Genomic DNA, 7,072 nt, shown 5'->3' with positions numbered 1-7,072 from the left:
CCCCCCCCCCCCCCGGCCCCCCGAAGCCAGAGCGCGGAGGCCTGGGTCGCGCACGCCGGGGCCTGGGGTCCGGGGGAAGCAGGGCCCCTCGGCTCGCCCTGGCGTGGCCACCACCGCCCTGGCACTGGAATCTTCCCCCTGGGGCTCCGTCACCCGGGACGCCCCCCATCTGCCGCTGGTTTTGCTTCCCCGGGGCCCAGAGCCAACTGCGGGGCCCGTCGTAGCCAAGGTCTAGGAAATCACGTGCGGGTTTGGTGCAACACGCCGGCTCCCGGGTCCCTCTGCCCGGACCTTCCCTTTGCCCTATTTCTTCACCGCTTCTCCTTGCATCTTGCAAGCCGCTCTGTGGCCTCTTGCGTCTCGAAAGCCTCCCCCCTGGTCCTTGGCCCGCAGGCCCCCACGCCAGCTTGCAAGGCCGAGCCGCACCCCATCTTCTCACAGGCTGCCCGCCTCTGGGTCCCCAGCATCCTCGTGTGCGGAAGAGAGGGGCGCCCTCCCCCCCTCCGGCCGTGCTCATTCCTGCCTCCCAGCAGCACCCATTCCGTCTACCTGTGAGGCCTTCCCCCACCCCTCCGCCTGTTTCCCGGTCAGGCCTCCTTTGTGAAACCTCCAGCCAAGGGTAAACTGCCACACCTGCGAGGGACTTCACAGTTTATAAAGTGCTTTCTATGCACCATCCCGCAGGCTCTTCATTGGATTTCCTCCACCAGCGCAGACAGGTAGACAGATTTTAAGAAAACCCTCTCATGTGAGTCAAATACCCTGCACTGGATTCCTCCCCTTCCTTCCTGCTCTCAGCGGGTGTGTGCCAACAATGTGCCAAACTTGTTTTAGGTAAAGATCACGTTGGTGTCCTCTCGGTGCTACAGTATCTCCTCCAGAGACAGACACGAACACGGTTTGCCCCATAACTTCCCGCTCAAATGCAATATGGGTTCCAAGTCTTGGGTTCTCTTCGTTCTTCACGTTGGGGCATCTGGTGGCTGGTGCACCTCTTCCTGGCGCCGATGGAAGGATTGAAAGTCTGGACGAGGCAAGAGGTTTCCTCTGTTCCCCTGAGCTTGAGATCCTTGTCACAGACACGGGAATTAACACTCAAGTGTCGTCCCTTGTCACAGACACAGGAGTTAACACACAAATGTCACGGGCCACCTGTAAGTATAAGTAGCAAAACCACTAGAACCCAGGGTGTCATTTTCTGAAAACAACACATAATCCTCTCTGCCAAGGTTTCTCTCCCACTTTTCAGCTTTTTTTCTCTGAGAAAGAAAGAAAGAAGGAAGGAAGGAAGGAAGGAGGAAGGAAAGAAGGAAGGAAGGAAGAAAAGAAAGAAGGAAGGAAGAAGGAAGGAAGGAAGGAAGAAGGAAGAAAAGAAAGAAAGAAATGAAGGAAAGAAAAGAAAGGAAGAAAGAAAATTCAAGGCCAAGTGACAGAGTACTTCCTTACTGTCTTCACAGATGAAACTGAGCAAGACGTGTGGGCCACGCGCAGGGGCCTCCTCGGGAAACCCGTGTCCTGCCTCCCGTGTTCGGTTCGCCGTTAGAGAAAGAACACGAGAACACCTTCCCAGGCAGAGCCCGGCCCGGCCCGGCGGGCCCCCGTCCCACCCCGTGTTCTGCTGTCTACCCGCCGCAGGTGTGAGGCCTCGTCGTCGAGGCGCCGGGACAGGTGCGGTGCTGCGGGCCAGAGTTGCGGGCCCTGCTTGCTGGGCGCACATCGGCCCGCGCAGCTGGCCTTCGGGAGAGAAGTACCCACGAGCCCCCGCAGCCACCGTACCGCCTTGTCCTAATTGCCCAGGGTTTGCCACAACCAAGCGACCACGGCGGGCAGGGGAAGCCTGGCACCCGCATGTTTCAGTGCCCCCACTTGTTGGAAGCCCCGTGTGCTCCACACCCGGCATCTCCACACCCATCCCTCTTATCTCCTGGTCCCCTCCAGGCCAGGCTCCAGTGCACTTAGTTGGCAAGCAGGTTGCGACTTCGGTATTGATTAGCTGGAAAAGTCGAGGTCCTTCAAGGGACTTGGGAAAGAGGAGGGGCCTTCTGGAAGCCATGTTCCATCATCATCGTGCAAATCATCAAATAACTCAAACGGAAGGACTTCAGGGCCAGGGAGAGGATCGCGTGGGCCAATCTCATTTTCTTCTTTGAAATCCCAGGTGTTAGCAAAGGGTGTGGTGCAGAGTTGTGGCGGACGTGCGGAATAATACTCGTTCTCTTATACTTAGTGAGCACTCACCGTTTGGCAGGTGCTTTGCTTTATACTGAAGTATAGTTCACTAAAATAACTTGCTATGGGAGGTGACACTACTATCGCCACCTTCCGGATAAGAAAACTGAGGCACAGACAGACTGAGTCAGTTGTCCAAAGCTAGTAGCTGGTGAGGCTGGGATTTGAATCCGAGAAGGCTGACTTCAGAACTTTTCTGTGCTGGATACTGTGTGCAGCCCCCCATTATCCGTTCTCTCCTTCTTCCTTAACAACAGAACACCCATTGCTTCTTAGAGTGAAAGACACTCAGCTTCCTTACAACTAGATGTCTCTGTATGAATGGGTCTGCCCTCTGCAGTGTAAGTGGCAAAGTGAAGCAGGAACGCTGGGAAGTTTCCTTAACAAGGAGGGAAAGGGGCGCCTGGGGGGCTCAGTCGGTTAAGCAGCCGACTTCAGCTCAGGTCATGATCTCACGGTTTGTGGGTTTGAGCCCTGTGTCGGGCCCTGTGCTGCCAGCTCAGAGCCTGGAGCCTGTTTCAGATTCTGTGTCTCCCTTTCTCTCTGACCCTCCCCCTGCTCACGCTGTCTCTCTCTCTCTCAGAAATAAAAAACAAACAAACAAACAAAAAACCCAAAAAACAAGGAGGGACTTATTTTTTCTTCTCCATATACTTGCTTGGAATATGGATGTGATTGTTAGAGCTCCAGAAGCCATTTTGGACCATGAGGTAACTTGGGGAATGCCAGACTGGAGAGTTAGAAAGAGCCAAGGTCACCGATAACATCACAGATCTCCTTTCCAGCCCTAAGTAGCCTACCTTCTATGCGTTGGGATGGAAATAAACTTTCCGCTTATTTAAACCATTGCAGGGTGGTTCGTCTCACAAGTGGATGAATCTTTCCTAACAGACTTTCGATCCAGATACCATGCTTTCCCAGTTACTTGATTTAACCCTTACAACCTTATTGTTTAGGTGAGTGGCACCTGTGTATACTTGGGAAAATGGAGGCATGGGGAGATTAAATACCTCCACCCAAGTCACCCAGCGGGAGATGGCAGAAGTCAGCACTCTGAGGCCCAGGGCAGTGGATGCCAGGTGAGCAGGCCCAGACTGGGCCAAGGCTAACTACATAAGAGCCAGCAGAAATGCTGATCCAGGAGTTCCGGGTGGGGCCTGGGGGTCCCTCCTGGAGAGAGTGCCCCACAGGATTTTGACACACAGCTATAATCACTACCCCTTTCCATGTGTAATGGTCCTAATTCAGGAAAAGGGTGGGTGGTGGGCAAGTGAGATTAAAGCAAGAAGAAGTTGAGTAAGAAGGAGAATCCCTGTGGATCTGACGTAGTCCAGTAACGGGGAGGGAGAGAGAGGTGTGATCTTGCAGGCCAGGCGCTCCCATCAGCTCCAGAGAATTGACCGCTAACACCCCCAGCAGGGAGACGGGTGCCCTGGGCCGTGAGGGGGATCCCGGCTGGGAAGCGAAGGCACTAACACACCTATGAAGTGTGTTATTTAGCCCGAGGCCAAGGAGAAGTGTGAGATGTTGTTGTTAGAGTTGCTCGGCCACAGCGTGCCTTCAGCTCCAGTCCGGATCCTCCATGTGGTTCTGCTCATGGCTAGTGCGTCTGTCTGTGGCCTTGACCGTTGGCTCCACCGTCCTCTGCTTCTGTAGATCTGTTTTTATCATGGTGACTGAAGGGTGTTGACAGATGGAATAAGAAAGGTAATGTTTACTTTCCTGTGTTCTGTCTCTTACTAAGGCTTGTCCCGGAAGCCATTAGCAATTAAACTGGCCGACTATTGTCAGATTGAAAATACAGATATGTCACAAATTAAGACTAGCTGTGAGGAAATCTAACGTATAAAAACTTTTATTTTTTTTTATTTTTATTTTTTAAATTTATTTCTGAGGGAGAGAGACAGCGTGAGCAGGGGGAGTGGCAGAGAGAGGGAGACACAGAATCTGAAACAGGCTCCAGGCTCTGAGCTGGCAGTCAGCACAGAGCCCGACGCGGGGCTCAAACCCACAAACCATGAGATCATGACCTGAGCCAGAGTCGGACGCTTAACTTACTGAGCCACCCAGGCCCCCCTAAAGTATAAAACTTTTAAAATGAGGTCTTATTACTCACAGCACATAAAATAATCTGCAGTCTGTTAGACATTTTGAAATGGAGTGGTAATGGGATCCAGAACCTTCTGCATGTCCTGTTCGGCCCTAGCCACACCCTCCCTTTTGACTCTTTCCCTTCCATTCCACAAGTCCCCGACAGAGATTTGCATACAGGTGAGCACCCATTTCTTTCCCTCCTGTGTTACCTGAGTTCCCACCATGAGCCAAGCACTGTTCTAGGTGCTCAAATACAATGTTGATCATAAGCGTAGGGTGTTGTAAGGAAGATTCACAGTAAACAAAATCCAGAGGGTCCTCTGTGGAACTGGGTGGGAGGTTCTCTTTTGTCTCTTTTGCTCAGCCCTCTCACCAAGCAAGAACTGCCTCTGCTTCTAGGTCAGACCTCAAAGGTGGAGGCGGTGTGTCCCACCCAACCCAGACTTTTCCACAGCAGAGCAATTACCTTCTAGAGCAGCCCAGGGCCTCCTGCCACACCAGGTTTCATGAGAGAAAGAAATGAACATAGAGAGAAAGGGTGGGAGGGGGGTGGTTAATAATGAGAAATACATATTTAGTCGGCATCCCTTCCCTGGCACAGAGCGTTTAAACCCCTTGGAATTTCCTAAGTGAGGAGAACCATAAAGATGTGCTTTGTTCTGTTAATGAGGTGACTTTGGGAAAGCCCCTAAGTTACCTGAGGAGACTGGGCTGGTTGCCTGGGGAACCAACCCACGTGATTAGGGGGTTGAAACCTTCAGCCCAGACCCCTGACCTCCACAGAGGGGCTAAGGGTGGGAGATTGAGTTCAAATTACCAACAGCCAATGATTTAATCAACTGTGTCTATGTAGCAAAACATCTGTAAAACCCAAAAGGACAGGATTCAGAAAGCTTCTGGGCTGGTGAACGTGTGGAGATTGGGGAGAGGGGTGCATATGGAGAGGACACATACCTTGCTCTATATCCCTTCCATCTGGCTGTTCCTGAGTTATATCCTTTTATAATAAGTTGGTGATCCAGTTAGGAAAATGTTTCTCTGAGTTCTGTGAGCTGCTGTAGCAAATTAATCAAAAACAAGGAGGGAACCGTGGGAAACTCTGATCTGTGCGGTAAGCTGGTCGGAAGAACAGGTAACAGCCTGACTTGTGGTCGGCCTCTGAAAATGGGGGTGGAGGGTGTGTGCGGTCTGATGAGGGAGTGTGGGGAAGCTGAGGGCAAAACACAGGCTGGTACACCCCACCCCACCCCACCCCCATGGTGGAATATATGTGATATTCCTCAGACACTCCTGGCTACCGAAGAACAAAGGAAAGGGGCTTAAGCGCTTACCATGGTGATGTGGGAAACTAAGGCAAATGAAAAATTAAATTCCCTTGACAAGTCCTTGAAACTGGCAGAATGACCTCCTTGTAGGAACTCAGCTGTCTCAAGGATGACACTTTGCTGGGGTCAAAAGAGAACCTTAGCTTAACATTATCCCAACCTTGAGGATCCTGTAAGTCAACTTCCTTTATCTCAACTGCCCCAAGATACATGCCGGCAATTCTACTCCCAGCTTATGGCCCCCGACATACAGCTGAGGGGTCTCATGACTGAGGTTTTCTTGAGCAGGAATAAATGGCAAGTCCCTCGCAACAGGTAGCCCCTCAAGGTCCTGGAAACATTGCTTCCAGAATACCTTACACACTTACTCTGTCCCTGACCGCCTCCCAGCCTGAGGGTTTATAATGAGTTACCCATCATGACCCCACACAGCTCTTCCTGCCCATGGGTCCTGTCCCCATGCTTTAATAAATGACCTTTTTGCACCAAAGATGTCTTCAAGAATTCTCTCTTAACCATTGGCCCTGGACCCCACAAACTCCCATCACCCAAAACTTCATCACAGTCTTGAACCCTTACCCTGTGGGATCTGACACTATGTCCAGGTAGATAGTGTCAGAATTGAGTTGTATTGTACAACACCCAGCTGGTGTCAGAATTTGGCTTGATGTGGAAAAACCAATTACAGACGCACTAGAATTGGTGTCAGTCACAATTTTGGGGACCAGGGGGAGAGAAATAAGAAATCAAAACCCAGGATCAAGACTAGTAGTGTTCCCACCAGCCCATTCCCACAAATTACCTTGTAGTGTTGGTGTGGGGGAGGGGACAAGACATGAGGAGGGGGTCCGGTACTCTTCCCTGAGGGCCAGCGCCACTAATCTTGGGTCCTACAGAAATAGAAGTCCTCATGTGTGGATGCAGTACAATGCCTCTAGATACAAGCTGCATTCACTGTAAAGAGTAAAACCCAGTAGGACTTGACCTTATCCTCCAAGAGCCCACAGCAGAGGATCCTATGAACTGTTTATGTCTTGATACCAAAACCAAAAAAGAACACTATACTATAGCCCAATATCCCTGATCAATATAGAGGCAAAACTTCTCGACAAAATACTAGCAGACCAAATTCAGCAGCACACTAAAAGGATCGTTCACCACGATCAAATGGGATTTATTCCTAGGATCCTAGGATGCTTCCACATAAGCAATTCAATCAATGCGATATATCATATTAATAGAATGAAAGAAAAGAATTACAGGATCCTCTCAATAGGTGCAAAAAAAAAAAAAGCATTTGACAAAAATCAACATCTAGTCATGGTAAAAACTTTTAACAAAATGGGCATAGGAGGAACATATTTCAACATAATAAAGATCATATATGACAAGCCCACAGCTGATATCATACTCGGTGGTGAAAG

Source organism: Hyaena hyaena, unplaced genomic scaffold (assembly GCF_003009895.1).
Source record: "Hyaena hyaena isolate Hyena2069 unplaced genomic scaffold, ASM300989v1 scaffold_133, whole genome shotgun sequence".
Lineage (NCBI taxonomy): Eukaryota > Metazoa > Chordata > Mammalia > Carnivora > Hyaenidae > Hyaena > Hyaena hyaena.
Note: the sequence above shows the minus strand (reverse complement) of the source record.